The sequence below is a fragment of the Numenius arquata genome, chromosome 1, assembly GCF_964106895.1.
Source record: "Numenius arquata chromosome 1, bNumArq3.hap1.1, whole genome shotgun sequence".
NCBI lineage: Eukaryota > Metazoa > Chordata > Aves > Charadriiformes > Scolopacidae > Numenius > Numenius arquata.
The window spans coordinates 75,701,503-75,723,644 of NC_133576.1; positions in this window are offsets into that span (position 1 = coordinate 75,701,503).

A 22,142-nucleotide genomic window follows, 5' to 3' on the forward strand; every position below is an offset into this window, starting at 1 on the left:
AGAGTTTACTTGAGCATATGTGAGAACAGTGTGAGGAGAGGGAAACTGAACAGAGATGGAAAAGCCATTAGTTGTATGTAGCTCATCTGCTTGAGAAACTGCTCTATGCATTGAGTGAAATTGCTTATCCTGCAGTGTTCCTGGCTTTTCCCCTAAAAATATATGACTTCTTAATTGTATCTCTCCCTCTGTTATACTTCTGAAGAGCTAATCGAAAGGAGAACTTCTCTTTCTTGCATCTACACCGTATATTTAAACTAGTTAATTTGTATTAACAAGGGAAATTATTCCCTCAGTGGAACAGATGTTTGTGCTTTGATCTATTGCAAATAACATTTTCTCAGATCCTTCTGAATATTGTTTGTGAAAAGAGACACCAACATTAGTTCTGAAGTCTTTGTTTCATGTTAAAAACATTTCACTGCCTGTTGTTTATGATAGATGTGCTTCATTTGAAGAAGAATGTAATTAGTGGTTGTTGCGATACTCTGGGGACTTACCTGCCCAGGACAGTTAACAAATTGAGGGTGAAGCCAAAGCAAGTAAAATGGCCAGCATCAAACCCCTGTGAGGATGATTTCATTAGAAGTAGAGTGGCCCAAAGGACAGAGGATTAAGCACTGGAGATTGAAGATCACTTCACTCTTGCTTGAAATTTTTTGTCTAGATCTGTTTTTTTCCAGAAAGTACATGTGAAAATGAGATATATTTCTGACTCTTTGACCTCTCTGTTTCTAACCGCTGGCAATAACGCATAACTTCTGTTATACTCAAAAGCTAAATGCACTGTCATTATGACAAAATGGAATTCCCACATCCTTGCTAGCAAAGGTGACCTTTGTTATATAGTTTCTTTACAAAATCCTCTAAGAGAACCAAGTTTGGCTTCTGAGTATCCGACACGATCAAATAAATGCACGTCGGTTAAAATAATTTGGCTGCAATCTTCTGCCAGCTCAGGCAGTTCTCTGCAATTACAACCAAGATTTGTTCATCTGCGTTACCTGCATATGTGTAACTTAATGAATCACAGGGAAATTTTGGTCATTAGAAAATACATCTTTGCAAGAGATCCAGTCCCTGGCTGCTGGAAAGTAATCCTTTTCATCAGGAAAGGCACAGCGTTCAGGAAGGCCTTACTAGTGACACAAAACAGTAGAAGGTCCCATCACATGGACCCTTTGGAAGATGTGCCCCATCACTCTGAAACAGAGTATAAAACTCATTAAAAGGAAACTCAGCCTCCACCAGAGGAAGCTTCTCCTGGGATGAAGTGCTGTTGGCTGCTATGGTTACTAATGTGATCTTCCATTTACTCCCTTGTTCACTCACCTGCTTTCCCATTCAAACAAGTACCTTCAGAGATATTTGTTGTTGGAACAGTGACAAACCTCATTAGTGGCAGCCATGCATAACCAAAGAGAAAAAAAGAGATACAAATGAGCAGCGAATAAACAGAAGAAAGGGAAATGCTGGAATCTATAGGTATTGTGAATAATATTCTGTCCTTGCTGCTGTGTGAACTTTGTGTTCCCTTTGCTTTGGATTTGCATTAATGTTAGACTTGCCTTATGTCTCTATTTTACACTTCAGTGCCTCGATCCGGCAATGAAGTCCCCACAGTCAGACTCCTGTGACTGTAGAGCTGAGTGCAGTATCAGGATCTGGATAAGGAAAGTATTCTGGTTTATTTTTGGTATCTTAAAGGGACAGAACGTTATTTTGCTATTTCATTTTATTTTTGGTAGCACTTCACCGTCTGGTTCCAACCTTTACATACAATTTTTTCATCTTTTTAATTGTTCTGATCAGCCTAACTGTCTAATGAGTTCTACACTGTGAAGCTGTCAGATTTAAAATAAATTGCTTGTCTTGGGGCTGGGGTTTTTTGTTGGTTTTTTTTAAATGTCAAGAAACAAGAGACTACTTTTTTTAAAAAGCGTGTGAAAATTCCTGTCATATTCCATGATAATAACCAGATGGACTGGTTAGTACAACTAGTATTCATCATAAATACTTCCAGATTAGGAAATACTTTGGGACAATATTTTCTAGTGATAAAGGCAAGCAGCTGATCCTCAAAAAGGATAGTAAATAAAAAGGATATCACTTTCTGGCTACTTTAATGTCATCTGTAAAATTACTTTTGTTCTGATGTAGCATTCAATCGAAGCTGAAAGAAATCTTTTAGTGGTTTGTTCTTTCCCACCAAATAAAGCTCTAAATATAGCAGTATCGGCATTCTGGCGTTCAAAAAAGCTGTGGTTCAGGTTTCTCAAGAATATCTGCTTTTTCTCCTGTGTTCAATTTGTTTTATAACTGTTTATTTAGGAAGCATGAGTAGCTACAAATCAATACATAAAGTACCAGAAATATTAAACACTACCAAAATGAACTTTTTGCTTGGATAAAAATGCTGCAGTGATACAGTCATCAGATTTTCCAGTTTGAAAGTTGCAACCAGCCGGAGGACGAATGCCTGAGGAAGGGACAGAGCACTGCAGTCCAGGGCAATAATCTCACTTGTCCCCGCAGAGCACGGCCCGCATACCTGTGCATCGTTCTGCTCTTCCCCTCACTCCTGGTTATTCTTAGAAGCTGCGTTCTCTGGCGCTGGGAGTGGACACAGCTGTGGTGGAGTGGTGGATGGAAGGAGGGTGTCAGGGAGGAGGTCCTTTTTTCACCCCTCCAGGCCTCCTGATGACCCCCCACAGGTAGTAGGGATGGAAGTAGGATGGATACGGTCCATATCCTTTCCTTTCATGTAGGTGATGGAGGTGATGACTGGAGGGTGGCCAATGTGATGCCCATCTACAAGAAGGGCTGGAAGGACGATCCGGGAAACTATAGGCCTGTCAGCCTGACCTCGGTACCGGAAAAGATCACAGAGAGGATCATCTTGAGTGAGTTCTCACGGCAAGTGCAGGGCAGCCGAGGGATCAGGGCCAGCCAGCATGGTTTTATGAAAGGGAGGTCCTGCTTAACCAACTTGATCTCCTTCTATGACCATGTGACCCACCTTCTTGATGCGGGGAAGGCTGTGGACGTTGTCTACCTGGACTTTGGTAAGGCCTTTGACACCGTTCCCCACAGCGTTCTCCTGGAGAAGCTGGCAAATCATGGCATAGACAAGTGTACTCTTCACTGGGTAAAAATCTGGCTGGATGGCCGTGCCCAGAGAGTTGTAATTAATGGGGTGAAATCCAGTTGGCGGCCAGTCACCAGTGGTGTCCCTCAGGGCTCAGTTTTGGGGCCAGTCTTGTTTAATATCTTTATTGATGATCTGAATAAGGGGATTGAGTGCACCCTCAGTAAGTTTGCAGATGACACCAAACTAGGTGGGAGTGTTGATCTGCTGGAGGGTCAGCAGGCTCTACAGAGGGACCTGGACAGGTTGGATCAATGGGCCAAGGCCAATGGGATGAGGTTTAATAAGGCCAAGTGCCGGGTCCTGCATTTTGGTCACAACAACCCCAGGCAACGCTACAGGCTTGGGGAAGAGTGGCTGGAAAGCTGCCCAGCAGAAAAGGACCTGGAGGTATTGGTGGACAGCTGGCTTAACATGAGCCAGCAGTGTGCCCAGGTGGCCAAGAAGGCCAACGGCATCCTGGCCTGTGTCAGGAATAGCGTGGCCAGCAGGAGTAGGGAAGCGATCATGCCTCTGTACTCGGCCCTGTTGAGGCCTCATCTCGAGTACTGTGTTCAGTTCTGGGCCCCTCACTACAGGAAGGACATTGAGCTGCTGGAGCGTGTCCAGAGGAGAGCCACCAAGCTGGTGAGGGGTCTAGAGAACAAGTCCTATGAGGAGAGGCTGAGGGAACTGGGCATGTTTAGTTTGGAGAAGAGGAGGCTGAAGGGGGACCTCATTGCCCTCTACAACTACCTGAAAGGAGGGTGTAGAGAGGTGGGTGTTGGCCTCTTCTCCCAAGTGAATAATGACAGGACCAGAGGAAATGGTCTGAAGTTGCAGCAGGGGAGGTTTAGATTAGATATTAGGAAGAATTACTTTACTGAGAGAGTGGTCAGGCACTGGAACAGCCTTCCCAGGGAGGTGGTGGAGTCGCCATCCCTGGAGGTATTTAAGAAACGTGTAGACATGTCACTTCAGGGCATGCTCTAGTGCCCGAGATTGTTGGTTTCTGTCTGTTTGTGGGTGGGGTGTGGTTGTGGCCATTTGGTTTGGTTTGGTTTTGGTGTTTGGTGTTCTGGGATTTTGGGGGGTTGGTTTGTTTGTTTGTTTGTTTGTTGTTTTTTGTTTGTTTGTTTTGTTTTTGTTTGTTTGTTTTGTTTTGGTTTTTTTTGTTTTGGTGGGGTTTGGGTTTTTTTTTTTTTGTGTTGGTTGGACTCGATGATCTCAAAGGTCCCATCCAACCAAAAATATTCTGTGATTCTGTGTAAATCCTAGGTGACAGTGACACTGACCACACCTCTTTCATTTCCTTCATCCAAAAAGCATCAGCATTTTATCTCAGATTAACAAAACTACCAGTATTCTAAGAAACTTTTTCAAAACAGTTTTTGGTGATGTTTTCAGTATTAATGCTCTATACACACCTTTTACAACCGTATGTAGCAGGTATCAAAACCTGCTTCTACGGCCACAGCTTATTCGATTGGGAAGTGGTTCTTTAAGATGCTGCTATGTTTTCCCTTACTGCAGCTGTGTCTGCCTGATCTTCTTGACCACTGCAGAGGCTTGGCATGATGAGCATTGCATGAACTGGGAATCTTGCTGTGAGGGAACATGGTGAGACTTAGCATTTTGTAGACAAACTCAATGAAGTGTGTGAGATCCCTGAAGCTTTCAACCGTGACAACATTCAATTCCATCATGTCACTTGCTGTGAAATGTGTAATGGCCGCAGTCATTGCTTTTTTTTTCTTTTTCCTGCTGGAGTTTGCCTGTAATTTCAGTAAAGTTCCTGTTACAAGTTTGTTCCAACTTGTCATTTGTATATTACTAGAAATTGTCTTGGTTAAGAAGGCAATAATTCTAGGAAGAATGTTTCCTCCTTACAGAGATGCACTAACACAAACCTTTACGTCCATACAAAAGGGCTTATAAAAATAAAAATTAGAGTTGCATAAAAAGCCAAAAAAAAAAATATTAGCATTTTCATTGCCTTATCTTTCCTCTCCAGAGTACAGCCTTGTTGACTTTTAAAATATCTCTATATTTTATATAATTACAAAAGTTTGAATTCCATGTTCTCCTATAACATTCCACTCCTTTAAGTCCTGTGGAGGGGAGCAAGAAGGGGAGCCAGGCTGGTATAAAGACTGGTATTCTCTGTGAGCAGAAGTACCAATTGGCAAATCTAGGAAGCAACAGAGATCTTCTGGTCTCTTCACAAATTTTATAAGCAAGAGAAATTTGTGTGGCTTGCTGAGAGTGCAGAGGTAGATTTGTATGACTATGGAAGTAGCTTGCTCCCACACAGTATGCGTGCTTTTGTTGTATTGGAAATTTGTTTTTTTCTGTGTCTCACTTTATTTGACATAATGGGCGTGGATTCCATGCTAATCAGAAAAGGATTAATAAACCACGGTGACAACATCTGTGCCTTTGTCATCATACTTCCCAAAGCAGTCGGTTCTGAAAGCAGGAAACCCACCTGACTTACAGCGCAGTAGGAAGGAGAGCTGGTCAACAACATCTACACAGTGCGAAAAGCCTGGCGAGGGACAGATTTTGTCAAGCGGTTGTGGTTTCAAAGCACCAGTTTCTCTGGAGATGTTAAGCCTCTGCAGACTAAGATGACTTGTTCTGAGGAAGCTCGTGTTTTCATGTAACTGGGTTTAAGTTCTGGTTAGGCAAACTGAAGCTTTTCCTGACTTTGTGTTTCCACTGATTCTCACCTGAGACGTCTGTTTGCTGGAGTAGGCTGTCCCGGCAAGGGAAATCAGTTACCACCCTGTCAGTGGGTGAAAGTCTCTGCTGGACCTAGGCAGAGGCTGCTGAAAGAGGGGATTTCACCTTCTAGTGTCCAGAAATGTGGGACAGAATAAAATACCCTTAGGTGGGAGGTATTCGAGGGGAACTGATGCTTAATAATAGTGAACTTACATTGGAGGTGGATAATACTACCAGCAACCTTTTAAGAGGGTTGTATCTGGTAGTAAGCTAAATACTATGATTAAGTGCCACCAGCAGTATTTGATGCTCTATAAATAGAGACGTATATTGGGGCAGTCCTGCAGCAGCCATTCAGCATTGACTGATTCTTAAGACAGTCAAGGCAACCGTTGCTTTGCCCCATTTTGATACTGCTGCTTCTGCAAAGCTGGCTGGTGCTGCAAAGGAAGGGCCGAAGTGTGGCAAGTGCATGATTTGTATCCTCCACAACTAGTGCTTTAACAGCCCCAGGTGAAAGGAGAGAACACAAACTATCTTGCTTCTTGACTATGCCTCTTTCTTTTGCTTCCTAAAATAATTGTTTACTGGCAATTTACTGCCTCAAATTATGCCGCCGTTACAAATGATCTTCAGTGTTACTGCAGGAAGAAGAATGTAGCTGAATTTTCCTATACATGGAGATACAACTGTGATTCGAAGTTACATGGAGGATGAGGGCTCTCCTGAATCCCACGGGCCTGCCCTGATGTTTCTGAGCAGGGAAGTGTATGCGCATGTGTGACATTTCCAGGACTAATCATCCTGGCAGAACAAGTTGTATAATGGGTATTGATTTGTAACTGGATGTGGAAGGGTTTGTTCATGTTTTCATACTGCTGTTGAAATTGAATTCTATCAACTAGTGACCACTTTGCCTCCTCTATACTGAGAAGTACATGAGCAAAGAACAATTTAAAATTTTTGCCTTAGTTTTCCATATTGCTTAAAGAACGGAGTAGGGGAAATGTTCCGCTCTTCCCCGCTGTGCTCTTCCTCCCCCTCTGGAAAGAGGAGGTGACTCAGGATACTTATCAAAGGCAAAGTATTAAGGGAAGAATCCAGTAGCTGGAGAAGTGATTTATGAAGGCTTCCATGCTTTAAGGTCATGAGTCAGGGATTCCTTCCTTGCAATACTTAGCCCTTAGGCTCCATTCCCATCTTTGCCTGCTACTGTGTAGCCCCATTGACGTCAGTGGGCTGGTATGGGTGTAACTGAAATGAATTTGCTCCTAACATTCAGCACAGGTTATCAAACTGAATGGCTTCTTGGATTTCTGAGGAGCTGCTTTGAGGGTGAAGGGTGGTGGCGATAGAGGCAGAAACAAAGCCTTATGAAAAAATTTGACTGAGACTTGGGTAACTGCTAGCCAAGGAGAAGAGAGATGAGGGCAAGGGAGGGGATGGAACAAGAGGAGGGATGGGTAATTGACAGCTCTTTATTTTACCAATTAATTTCTGACCTAATTATTTATAAATGTGTACACAGCCATATGCATACAAACTCCTTTTTTCTGTATAACATTTTGATTACAGTGAGGCCCTTTAGTACTAGTCACTGTATATACATACACAGTGCACAGATACAAAAACCTGGCACCTTTCTAATAATGCATAACTCAGTGGCTGAGGCATTACATATATGTATACATAGCCTATATACATGATGATGCCGTGCATATACACATGCATTGCACTATTCAGAAAGAAGAACTCGCTGCTAAAAAAGAACTGGGATACTGTGGTAGCTGAAACTGTATTACTACTTTATATTATGTATCCCCGAAGTATTAGAGTTACGGGACATATAAGCTAATTTTAGTCAAGAAGCAGCATATGTTGTCTGAGTTCCATGACTACACTGCTGCCAGTACTCAAGCTAGTGAGCGTAAAGAGAATTTGGATGGCCCCATTACAGCTCTGTAGTTTTCAGACAAGCCTTTAATGGCACCGAAACCCTGGATAATAAAAGCATTTGTTAAGTCATAGTACTTTCTATTCAGTCTCACACTCAGCGGGCAAAAGAAGGCTGTGGGAATACTATGTTACACTCAGAAAATTTTAAAAAGCAAACAAACAAAATTTTATCTCACAGCTGTGCATCTGTTGGTATCAGCAGGACATATTTAGCTGTGTTTATACAGAAAGTAAACCGGTAATTGGACTTCAGCAAGAGTCAGTGAAGTACTCTGATGGGATTTTTTTAAGAAACATTTTATTTTACAGTGAAAGCATGGTTGGTCATTTTTACTGCATGAAACCGGAAACTGCTAAAAATACAAGTATTGAGTTGGTTTATTCTTATGTTCATCACATAAGTAAAATACTGTAAAAATAACCTCACTGAATAATGCAAGAAAATAGCATTTAGTAATAAAGTTATAGTCATGTTCAAAGGCCTAAAAAAGTATTGTGGTGTTGTATATGCCAATAACTGTATACAACTGCATTAGAATGCCTAGTTTAGAAGCCTGGATTTTTAGTTTGTATTAATTAATGGGCAAAGAATAGGAAAGAGTAGACAGCATGAGACCATCCTACTTTTATTACACTTCTAAAGATGCTCTAATTCCAAATACACAATCATTATTACTTGGAATAGATACTACTTATTGCTGCTTTTACTTTATTTTCAATGAGAAAAGCATAACTGTGCTTCCTTTTTGCCAAGCAATTTTCTTCCTTTTGAGAGACAGTGGTATGGTTCTGCATAACGTCCTGTACTATATATGGTTTCCAGGTGTTCCAGGCATTACTGGCAAAATGTAACATGTCTTTTTTTTTTTTTTTTTTTTATAAGTAGGCTGCTGAGTTTGCTAGGAAAAGGTGAAGACAATGAACTTCCTTCCATGACTAAGGTAAAAAACATGCTTTGTGAGGAAATATAATTTCCTTTTTCTGTAAGCTTGCATGTTATTCTTCCTATACTGATAGGATGCCAAGGTTTTCTTATTAAAAGCTAGAAAATTTGGCAAGGCTTCCCTTCAGAGCTCAGTGGATTGTTCATGCATCTGATGTAGGCACATGAGGCAACTGATCTATCATGCTTGAGTTTTTGTGTCCTTGACATTTATATCTTAAAATCAAAACAGCCTGGAATTGCACAGCACTTCATTGCAAACAGGGAGGTGTGTCCCTGCAGGCTTCAGTAACTTAGTGTGGGTTTAATGATAATAAATAATAATGATAAAGGGCAAATAGCTGTAAAGCGGCATAATAGCATTCTTTTCACTTATATGTTGTATTTAAAAACTCAGGAGATGTGTTGCTTCTGATAGGTAGCTATCAACAATATCATAATTTGATTTCAATCACACCAAGATTACTTTTTTATTATCTGTTTCAGGGCAGGATTCAGCACCAACCTGACAAGGGGGACATAGGGGACTCCAGTTGTAGCAGCTGCAGAATATGTCAAATTCGATGCTACATTATTTCTTAGCTTCCATTCAACAGGTGACGAAAGTCTTAGTCTGTCCCAATCTACAGTGGTAAACTGAAATGAGGGGAAGGGAACGTAGGGGCCATCAGATATCTCAAAATGGCTTGACTTCCCTAAATCTGTTTAGTAAGAGTCATCTTTTGTATTAGTGAAATCACCTGAATTGTTAGGTAATGAGAAAGGAGACTCCAAAAATGCTTCAAAAGACCATTTTGGTCCTATTTGTCAAAAAGGATTATAAAAAAAAATATCTGTCTCCACAGTAGGAAAAGGAACAGAGTGACTTCTTAGGATCTCTTAGTTTGAGATCACAGCCCTGAGAAGCATTACAGAGCCAGGAATACAAGCTCAACGAAACTTTAAAGGACTTGGCCAGATTTCCAGAATCACTTACTGCCAGCAAAAGGAGCGCATATTCACTGCTCTGCATGCTATTCAGGCTTTTCCTCCCTTTTTTTTTGCCATAAATTTAACTTTTGTGACCTTTCCACATCATTCTCTCTCAGCTGGGTACGATTTTATATGTGTATCAGGTTTAAATTGATGCCATGCAGGACAGAGACACTTCAAGAAACTCAGGGTAACAATCCTTGCCTGGAATTTCAGCAGATATTTATGTCTGCAGTTTGGCTTAAACAAGTGACAATTTAACAAGTATTCTTTGCATAACTAAATATGCCTAGTTTTAATAAAGAAAAACAAATGAGCAATTTGTTTTCACAATTACTAACTTCATTGTGGGTTAATGCTCTTCCAGTACCCTGTTGGTCTACATTGATAGAGAGGTAATTCGTTTATGTGCTAAGAAAGCTCATTATGTTGCCCAGACCCTTAGGAGTCTGAGCAGGGGGAGGGGCTGAAAGATGCAGAAAAGATGTGGACCAGAGGGATCCCCATGTGGGAAGATAGCTATGACCTGCGCATATTCTTCGTTAGTTTAAAATCTACTTTTCTCATACATACTACCTTTCCCACCATGCACCGTTACTTATAAATGCTAAAGGTGATGTGTACTGCTGTCTCATCTTCCAGAGAAAAGCAAATTGGAGGAACTAAATACATGTTAGAAAGGCTGAAGTCACCGGTGTTAAGCATGGGACACAGCAGGATGAAGCCTAGACAGAGAGAGGGAAAACCATGGACTGTAGCCAGTGAAGGCTACAGGAAATCAGGAGAGGTCATGGTTGTCATTGGCCTAGTATTTGTGACAGCCAGAATCTCTCTTTTTCTTTCTTTCTGTCATCTCACACAGACAATTTGGAAACAAATAATTTTGTAACTGGTTGCCTGAAAAAGCAGGACTGGGAACTGCTATTCCCAGCAAAGCTCCAGCATAACACAGGAGGAAGTCGGGCACACCTCTGCCTGCTAACTCAGGTAAGGCCCTGCTGGAAGGAATTCTTAAAGCCAATCTGGCCAGACGCTCCAAGCACAAAGAAGAAGAGGACATCTAATTCGTTTATATCCCAACCATTGCCCTGCTGTGACAGATAGACTTTAGTGTGTCAGTTCATATCTAGTTAAACTATGAAAAAAATTCAAATCCTGTTGTTTCAAAGGCAGAGTGAGCTTGATACTGTCTGATATATCATGCCAGAATAGATGACATGCAAATCAGAATCCATAACATTTGCTCTTTTATGCTCAGCCAGATGCAGGCAAGAACAAAGAGGCCCCTAAAACCTTTGATTTTATTGAGGGGAAATTGGGAAATTTGTCCAGAGCTTATAGAAGGGCAGAGAGGACCCTGAGTAGCGAGATGGGCAAGAATGTTATAAGATGCAAAAAGCACAGTAATTAAAAAAAAAAATTGGACACCTTTTTCCTCACCCAAATGATATCTCTGATTCAACATTGCTTTACTGAAATTCTGAAGAATCTTTGATTGACATCTTTGGTATGGTAATGAGGTCTCTCACAACTTCAAAATACTGGGATATGAGAATCTGTGGATACCATAGGCCATAGGCTCTTTCTTTTGGTTGATACTAGATCTCTTAAGGAATCAGAATACTAATTCTGAAAGTTGCCTAAAAGACTGGTTTTTTCATTGACAGACCACCAAGAGAAAGACATGTGGAAGCAAGATAAATGTTTTTGTATTATAGATTATCCACATTTTTAATCACCTACTCAATTGTTATGGAGCTCAGATAGGTATATTTTGCTTACTGTTTCTTCTAAACTAACAAGATTTTCAGTCTTTTAATAAGCATTCTCTTGAGTAAAATATTTAAATCATACTCTTGTATTTTGGATTTACAAGTAGAACAGTTTCAGGGGTGAAACAGCACTCAATTTCTAACAGGATTAGACCTTAAGACATCATTAAATCTTAGAACCCTAGATGCTAAACCTTCGTGCCTCCCACCTGGCATTAGACAAGAAAGCCACAGACAAAAAAGTGCTCTCTCTTCAGTATCTTGTTACAAGACCATGGGCTAAAAGACATAAATAAGGGTTCAACGAGCACTAACACAGGATATTATACTAAAAATACTTTCAAGACTACTTTGACATTTGCTAGACTGCTAGCTTTGTCTCTCCTAACAGTGACAAGCAAGAACACCATATTAGGTCCGATGGTAGCTGCCTAAGAATAGGCTAATGGAAAAATCAATAAATAGTAACCAACAGCATTCATCCAAATCTGTATTATGTCAGCTTTTATTTAACATAAAAAGACTGAGAAAATAAACTAGAAATTTCTACAACTTCTTAAAATATTTGTCCCTTTTATATATAAAGAGGTACTTTAATGGTCCACAATAATTTTTTGTAGAATTACTACAGGTTATGTAGGAAGTCTTTGAGGCAAAATGTAAACAAACCCTAGCATCTGAAATCTTAGGCTAATGTTTCGACACCTAGATCATCCATGTCGAACTGTCTCATAAATATTTTTTATTTTTCTGAAGTATATTAATTTAATACACTAACATGAGAATAAGAAACAAAACTTGAACTGCCACAAAAAGAAAATACTGGGTGAGGGAGAGGGAAGAGAGACAAAATTATTGTCAGTTCCAGTTTAATTTCTACTTGAAAAATTCCTTTTATATTGTGCCTAACAGGAGGCTATTAGAATATACCCAAAATTTTAGAAGAGATTAAGAAAGGTGGAATTACTGATTTGTTCTCAGTGATGTTTGTACCTTTTCCTACTTATCTGATCAAATCTGGAAGTGTGTTTCAAATGGGCTTGAATACATTGTGCATTTCTGGTTTCTTCATCTCAATAGTGGAGTCAGAAAAGGTACAGAGAAGAATGACGTGGTTGACCCCAGGTGTGGAAGAGGTTGTGAAAACAGATTAGAATACTTCAGCTTGCACGAACAGATGACTGGGTAGTAAAAATTTAAAAAAATCATGCGTGACAACAATAATTTTGTACTTATCTTCTCATGAAACAAGAACAAGGTGACAGCAGATGACATTACCCAATAGCAAGTTCAAATTGACACTTGAAAGCGCACCTTTTCACAAGGTGTATAATTTAACTGTGGGAATTATCATCATAGGCTGATGCAGAGACCAAAAGTTTAGATTCAAAAAGTGATGCAAGAAGGATTTAGAAAGTACATAGAAAATTGGTGGAAGAAAATACCATTAAGACCTCCTAAGCAAAAAGATGCAGTCTCTGATTCAAGAGGTAGGAAGTATAGGGTAGGAGTCTTACCGTATGTTTGCTGTGTACACCATGGATGGTGTTTGCATCAAGGATATTGCTTGAGTTTAAGTTGGGTACAAAATTGCTGTTATGGTTTGAGAGAACCCATAACAATCTATTGTCATTAGACAATTATTCTATCACCCGATGACCCCTCACCACCCGGAAAGGGGAATCGGGGAACACAAAGAAACACAAGGGTTGAAATATAAATAGATTTAATAGACTAAGACTAAATAATTAACAATAATACTAAAGAACCAGTATTAATCCCGATACTGATATAAGATATACAGAAATTATACTCAGCCATCTATATCAGTAGGAAGCTGTGCGCTCCCAGCAGTGGATAACAAGTATCGGACACTGCGAGCGCAATGGCTTCAGGAGGAAGGGAAGGCCTCAGGGCTCCGGCACCGGGGCAAGGAGTTGTCTGGACCGCCGCCATCAGGGAGAGAGCCCGCTACGCAGCAAACTTTTCTAATTTATATTGGATGTGACGTTCATGGTATGAAATACTCCTGTTGGCCAGCCTGGGTCAAATGCCCAGGCCTTGCTCCTCCTTGTCCCTGCGCCTGGCAAGGCTCAAAAACACTAACCTTGAATCCCACAGAGCCTGGCTGGCTATAAAGTAAATATTTTCACAAATTCAGACACTAGAGTCTTCTAAAAGTGTAATTTTCCCCAGCATTAGAAGAAAAGTTAGTCCTGTGTCTCTCAACGCAGGACAATTGCATAAATTTTTTTGATGCTTCCAGGAGTATATAACTGGAAGAGACAGATAGGTGTTAGGTGTTCTTTATGTCTCTGAGTAAAGGTACTAAGTTTGATCAACCTGGGGAAAAAAGGCAACATGTTGTGGTATCCTGGGTGTAGTGTAGGTAGACAGAAAGAGGGTATGTCTCTGGCTTAGGTTGGGAAGGCTGTGGAAAGATGACTGTGAATGGACCTTGGGAATTCAGTGCAGTAGAGGACACTATGGGTGGTTTGTGAAAAGTTCATCTATATTATATCATGTAAGGCAGATGTGAAAATATTTCATGCTCATAGCCTTAGAATGTAAAACAATGTGGAGAGAGACTTTGGAAGTCACTTGTGTGGTTGGACATGATCTGTGTTCCCTAGTGTTGCACAGTGCCTTAGGTGCCTTCCCCTTTCCATTGCTAAGGGTCTCCTGCTGGCCCTTCTAGACCCTGCCTTTCCCTCCCAATGGTGTGCTCCTTCCCCCAGGCTGCCCCACAGCCTCTGTCCTTTTCCCTTGGTGCCCCCACACCATGAGTTGTTCTCATGCTGTTATTCCCACGGCCTCACCCTGGCAAGCCCACTGCTGTGGGGGTGACAGGTTCTCTTGGGGAGTGACCAGCACTGGGGAGTGACTGCACAGGGGAGTGACTGCACAAAGCTTACCCAACCGGTCAGCACGCAGCACTCAATGCGCACCGTAGTCAGTGTTGACAACATCATACACAGAAACAACCGACAGGGCCTGGGGCAGGTCCTGAGGTCACCTGGAGCATTACTGCAGGGAAAGTGGGGTGGTGGGTGGTACCAGCTGTCCAGGGCAGGATGTTCAGCAGAGGATCTGCCATCCCTGCTTTTCTCAGCTGCCCACTGGGAACTATTTTTCTCCCTCTCCTGCACTCTCCTCTCCCCAAACAGTAACATTCGACATGAGCGCTACTGGATGCCATCAGCTGGGAATAATTGCCACTGCTAATAACTCTCTGCGCATGTGAACCTGTCTGAGCACCCTCAGTGCAACAGACAATCTTTCTTAGTTTAAGGACATTTTAGGTCAACATTCTTAACAGTCTTTGGCTTTGTCTTTGATGCCCTAATTATTGAGAGGGAAAAGTACTGCTTTTAAACCTCTCATCATATCTATTTTTTTCTCCTGCACCTTTACATAAACGCATCCCTACTCTTACAATCAAGTCTAACTGTCTTCTAATCTTTCTACAGGAAGAATTATTGTCTTCACTTAGCACTAGGAACATGGACTTCCCTGTCTTCAGTTACAAAAGAAAGAGATGTAAAAACTATTATTTCCAGGGTTACTTGCCTGGCTGGGATTAGAAGACCAAGTCTATCATATTTGCCCTGATGTTTCCTCAGAAGAAGCTAAAACCCAAAGAGGTGTAAACCTACAGGGTAAGTACAGGTTAAATCCATTTTCAAAGTAACTTCATGCTGTCAGCACTGATTTTTCTATTAACTTCAGAAGTCAATAGATGTTTAGATCACTGGAGATTGGATTTAAAATCAGTTTCACATGTTAGAAGTTCTATAATATGCATAACGGGGTGTAGAGTTTTGGACTAAGACACCTTGATTTTATCTGCTATATTAATCATTAATCATGAATCTTTTTTTATAGAGAGCATTTATACTGTTGCTATAGGAATGTGTAAGTCGGGCCATTGTAAAGGCTGAAACTAGCCATGTTTCAGATGGATAAGTTTATTTTCCTAACATTTGAAAAGGATTATATTTGAAAAACTGTGATATGTAATAGAGTAGGAAATAATCACATCTACTGTTATGTATGTAATGTGCAATTATTTTTGTATCTAATATCAAATAAAATTCTTCCTTAAAGTTAAGTCAGTCCTGTACTATCAAATATAAACTGACATTTGAAAGAGTAGTGGTTTTTTTTTTAAAGACAAAAAATCATGATTATTTGGAATATTGTTTTTAACAAGATAAAAAGACTGAATTCTTCATCCAGGAGAGAAAGCTGGTATTACTTTTCTTTTATTGGATATATTTTTTAAAACTGGTCATACTCATTAAAAAGACTTGAAATCCAACACAATGGCAAATGCAACAAAACTAATTCATTTTAAGAATTTTACTTTAATACAGTAAAGATATTTAAGTTTTTGTCCTGGCTACGGCTACAGCTACAGCTGATATGCAGCTGCTTAGCATGAATAATACTCTATAGACATCTGTGGCAGTTAAAAAAATCTAGGGATTATGAAAGCTGTGCCAAAACGGTGAAACTAATGGAGCCTGCTAATTCATTTTATATAATAATGCAATGACAAGTGACAATTTGACCAGGCATTTTAACTGAGTGCTCATTTTTACTTGTAATTTCATATGAATATCCATTCAAGTGTTTAAAGGAGAGTACTATATAGAACAGTCTTGAAAATACTTGCTCTGCTGTAACTATATTTTAAGAAGAATTTTTTATCTTACATTTTAATTCATGCTAAATGTCAGGCTATTACATGATGTTTTAACTGGTATTTGCCACTTTAGCCTTTTTCCTAATATACATCTTGTTTTCCTGCGTATCATAAAGGTATATATTCTGTATCACTGAGCTGCATACAATCATACGGACTTAGGACCTAGATATTTGTATGCCACATACATAAAAATTGTTTTATAGATCAAACAGCTTCAAGTTACTGCCCTGATTTAAGGCATTCTACTTATGATAAAATTCTGCCCAAGTTAGTACTCTTTCCTGACATCCCAGGACAACTTTTATTTCTTTGAACTGAGAAACTCTTCAAATCTTGGTTAGCTTAAACACTAACGCCATCTAAGAAAATTACTGTAAATCTTTGTAACTCCTAGAGGTAAGGCTAAGCCACCCTGGTATAGTACCCGCTGTAATCAAGTAATAAAATCATAGAATTATTTAGGTTGGAAAAGACCCTTAAGATCATCAAGTCCAACCATTAACCTAACACTACCAAGTCCACCGCTAAACCATGTCCCTAAGCGCCACGTGTACATGTCTTTTAAATACAAGTTATTGAAATCTTGATTAAAAGTGGAATACAAATACTGTTAGACTTACAGTAGCATAATGGTTTTAGACACACCATGTCAAAGAGGCATCTCAACTGACCCTTGCAATGCCTTTGTGTGAAGGTGAGTAGGAAATCATAAATGTAATATAGAGGAGGATCTACGTGTTCAAGACGTAGCTCCGCTTAGAATTATTTAACACTTACTACTAGTGACAGCCACCACTAATGTAACAGATGAATCTTGGTATTCATTTAATATTAATATGATATGGTTCTCTTTTCCTCTCTTACACATTTTCCCTGTTTAGTACATGAATAAATCCAATTAACATAATTAGAGCACTCAGATAGCACTTCGCAGCATCAGAAAGCTTTTGCAAGAAATGTTGCCTTTCTATGGCAACAGGCCCAAAAAGGGGTTCCCCCTCCTTGCTAGAACCTTTGGGCACAACAGTTAGGATAGTAACAGTTATGGTGAACTTCATTTTACTTCAATAAATTCAATGACGTGCGTTCCATTTGCTGATATGGAACTGTTGAACTATTAGGACTATAAAATAATCCTCCATATTGAATTTGTGGATTTTCTTCTTTGAAATATGGATACTTTGCTACTGGTTTATTGGCAAGTAGATCCAATATAAAGAACTGAATCTCAAAATATCAGGAAGAACTAACTGGACAGGAATTGCATAAGTGACTAAATCTAGTTTTTCAAAGTTCAAATTGACTCCTTGAATTGATCTATATTTGGCAAAAAAAAAAATATCATGAGAATATGATTTTAGCGGAGAAAAAGAACGTGTTTCACCTTGTTCCTGGTACACAGTGGAGAATGCTCCAGAAAATTACCATATGCTGCATTTTTTTCCTTTGATGCCTTTTCCACACTGTGAACTTTTAAAAGGCATGCAGTTATGCAGGTATCTATAAGCAGATAGCTGGTACTTTTAACTGTGTTTCTAGGTAGGAGTAGATGAGCAACAGGAAGTCTTATAGCTCTTACAAAAGTGCGGGATCTCTGTGGGGTTCCACAGACTCCTGTGGAAACTGAGAGCTAGAATCTCATGTTCTTACCTGCAGCAGTGCTATTCCTTCACAAAAGGGTATAAAGTATTTAACCTGGGGAAACTCCTACCTGGCTCCCATGACAGAATTTTTCCTTCAGTCGAAAAGAACATGGTCCTTTGGGGAATTTCCACCTTGTCTTACAAGTCGTCTGTGCTAAGTTGACAACTGATTTCACCACATTCACAATGACATTAAATGAGACCATTCAGAAAATATAATTGTACTGCTGTTAAGGTAAGTTAGCCCTAATATTCCAAATTTAGGAATTGTTGTTATTTATATCTTTACATTTAAGGACGGAAAAATAAAATCTCTGCTAGATCATCATATAGGAAGAATTCTGCTAGATCATCGCATAGGAAGAAATGTGTAAGACACATTACATTTTTTCTTCTAGATTTTAATCATAAAATGCAGTTATTCTCACTGATAGGCTTTGTGTGGTGTATTTTCATACCAAGGTAAATATTTCTGAGTAATGTAACTGTCCTAGAGTAGTGGGGGTGTGTGTATGTGCATGGCCAAGGCAGGAAGGAATACATTTTTCAGAAGATGATTGAACATATCTTCTTCCAAAATACATAAAATAGATATATGTTGTTTCAAAAGCCTGACATCATAGTAATGGGAAGATGTTCAGAATTAATTTAATGCAAAATCTCTTTTATTAGTTTCAGACTTGTAGCAGCTGGAGCAGGACATTTTTATTTTATATGAGCAATTCTCATTCTAAATGAATGGAATGTGGATCAGTGTTTCTGTATTAAGAGATGGTTCTGCCACAGCTCATCTCTCCCACCAATAATAGATACCTTGTCACCCCTGGGAGCTGAGAAATCCTAGCTGGTACTGACTGTTTTCAGATGTGTTTAAAAATGAGACTCAAGCAAAGGTTCTTCTGTTGGCAGTTTGTATCATTATTTGACTTTACTCAGTTTGCAAATGCAAGTTTGTTAATTCTTTAAGTTAGAGATCGTCTGTTTATCATCTATCAGAGGCAGATTTATTGTGATGGGCTAAAGGACTTTAAGTCTTTTCTTCTCTCCTCACAGCCCACCCCATTAGCACTGTCAGCCTTCATCATGATGGTAAAAAAAACATCGGTACAATGTTTCTCCCATAGTCACATCATGACAGTTAAAGCTGTCCATAACAATGCTTTGATTTACTCAAAACACTTTCAGTTTTCTGTTAAAGCCTAATGATACTTCTCCCAGTCTTTTCTTAGCTCTGACAACACACAAAGCATGAACTATCAGCTAAGCAGTTTGTAGGAGTCCCAGAAACACACTGTCTTGTATTTGGTTGACATTGTGTGATGCTGCTTTCGTAATGCTGGGGAGCGTGGGGGAGTCCTTCTGACCACTCTAAGGTTGTTTTCTAAAGGATTCCCAGCAAATAAAAGCATGCATATAATTCAGAATCAGTTTTGCAAGCGTTTTCACTTTCCTTGGAGTAACCATGGTAGTGTTTTACCAGGGACTGGTCCCTAATCAGTACCATCAGGGAGAAGCAAGGGCTGAGCTGCAGAAGAAAAACATCTGTAGGGGCTAGAATGGAAGTGGAAGCTCCAGAACACAATGTATATCTTCAGAGGCGTTCCTTAGAGGAGGACTACGTCACGGCAGAATTTCAAACAGAGTGAGCCATATCCACCCATGGCATGAGTGAGAAAAACTATGCTAAAATCCATGGAGTTGATTCAAGATTAAATGTAGACTGTGAAACAAGATGAGGTAGAGTCCCAGTCCCAAGTCTATTAAAATAGACTTGTGTGGTATGTACCTAGAGTCTTTATGCCAGCAGCTGTACATTCCCAGGAAAATGACCCAGGACTTTATAAGGACATCTCTCAACTATGCAAAACAGACGCAAACCTCTTCCTAGCAGTAAATAAACTTGCCCATCCTGTACCTGACTCATTAAAATTTGTCTTTCAGCGACCTCCAATTAAAGGTCTTTTAACTCTTTGTCCTTATTCTTGCCTACTTTTCCTATTAGTGAAATGTAACAAGCATATATAAATAATTCAAATAATAAAATAACACGTATCCAGAAAAATGTATTCCTATTTTTACAGGGATGATCTGACAAATGAATTACTTCCTGAGCTTTTATCTGCAATTGTATTGTTATCAGTCAGCTTTTTTTCTTTTTCTCATGTGTGCACACAACTGCTCTTCAGAACATGATCATTTCAGATCTTAAAATAACATTTCACCTACTTTATTCAGCATGCAGTGTGAAAATTCATATGAGAAGTACATTTCTAGTGATGTTGAATGAGATATTTACACTCTGGGTTAGCATGCATGTCAAAAGAAAAGTTTGGGAAAGACAAAAGACTGCTGTTGTGCCTTTAGATTTCTGAAAAAAAAATAATTCTTTTTAACCTATCTACCATTTTTATATACTAATGTGTGTAAAAGGTTAACACTATTTCAACTGTAGAGATGAAGGGTAAAGACCAGAAATCTTGTGATGGAGAAGCTGATGGTGGTCTAAAAGGACATGTTCTCCAACTACTTTGCAGATCTCAAGACTAACACAAGGACATGGTATGTTACAAAAGGGAACTAAAATGTTCTTCTGCTTCTCCAGTTGGCAGCCAGGGAGGTTTTGCAGCCAGAAAGTCTTTACCTGCAGGGGAACATAAGATTACTAATTTGTTCTGTCATGAAAAACCTATGGGAAAACATACCTTTGCTAAAAGTTCTGAAAATGGTAGTGGATTATCCTAAACTGTTCATTTAAATTTGTTTTGTCCTGATCACATCATGAACAACAGAACGTTGCAGCAGAAAGACACATGCGGCAGATCATCCAGGTATATAGTAGACTTGTTGAGTGTAAAGGAAGTTTGCTGTCAGAGTCCTCGGCCGTATCAACAGTTTGGGATGCGACCACCGCTTCACCTGTGGGAAGCGTGAGCGTTGCTGCGGCAGCTCACTGTGATAATGCCCGTGCTGTCTAGATACAGACCAACTACACAGGTTTCTGTGATCTCTACTGAGGTGTATGTAGCTGTTTCTCAACGTATATAATGCACACAATGCATGCAGTGCATACTCTGCCTTGCACAGTTCTGTTAGCAAGGAGCTAAGCCTGGCATAATTGCTGCAGAGGCTTCTCTGGCCAGAATTCCTGGCAAGGATTTAAAGGAAGAGTTTGCTTACAATTAGCAGTCAGAAGGATATAATCAATGATTACCTGCAGCACACACTTGCAGCACAGTAATCCATTGTCAAACTGTAATGGGAAAAGAAGATGGTATTTGTGAAGAGAAACTAAGTATATTATTGTGACTGTTCTTTATTCTCAAATGTTTACAAAATTAAAGCAAAGTACAAATGCTGTGGGTGGTGGTGTTGCCCTTGACTGTTTTTTCAGTTAGCATTAAACTATGTCTCTAAAGTAATGTAGAAGAAATAAAGGCAAAATGTTGTTTAAAACTATTATAGATTTCATTTTGGGCATCACCACGATGAATGTCTGGTTCTATCTCTCCAAAAAGGCAGTTTGCTGGTAAAGACTCATGGTATGAAAATAATCACTTCTGGATGCATCATTTTTAAAAAGTACTTGGTGGTTCAGATATCACAGAGAGTTAGATAACAAGTACATACTGAGACCTCTCTGTGGTATGGTCTGGGCTGTATCAGAAGCATGTGCCCACATTCTGGAGCTCTGAGTTCAGATACCATTGAAAGTGGGCAGATTATGGTAAGATAACTAAATAGTTTCTGCCCATATCTGTCTCTTCTACTTCTTTCCAGAAAGCTTGTATTTCCATGATAAGGGGAGGTAAAAAGCTTAAAAGTGCCTTTAAAATTGCATGGGCTGAAGGTGGAGAAGGTGTCTGAGGTGTCTGTGTTGCTTTGTGAAATGCGTGTCACTAGAAAAAAGGGAGGAAGCAACCGAAAACCAAACGAGGTCTGAAGTTCTGCACAGCCTTCGCTTCCCCTCTGGGACAGGCCAGATAGATCCCATTTCATTTATTATTAAAACTCCCTGCTGAACCTCTGGAAATTGATATCAGGGAAGAACGTATTTTCTGTGGAAATGCACTGTAGGATACCAGTGAGGAGGAGCATGTGACTGCGAATGACAGTGGGAGTGTTTTTATTTCATCTAAGTTTGAAACAGGAGAACAGGATAGACTGCTGAAAGCAATTCCAGCAATGCAATATCCCGTATCGGGGGAACAAAATCCTTTTGTTTCCTGACCTCGGCCTCATCAAACAAACCAAGAGAAAAGTGTTATTGAGCTGGAGGAATCTCTTTACTGGA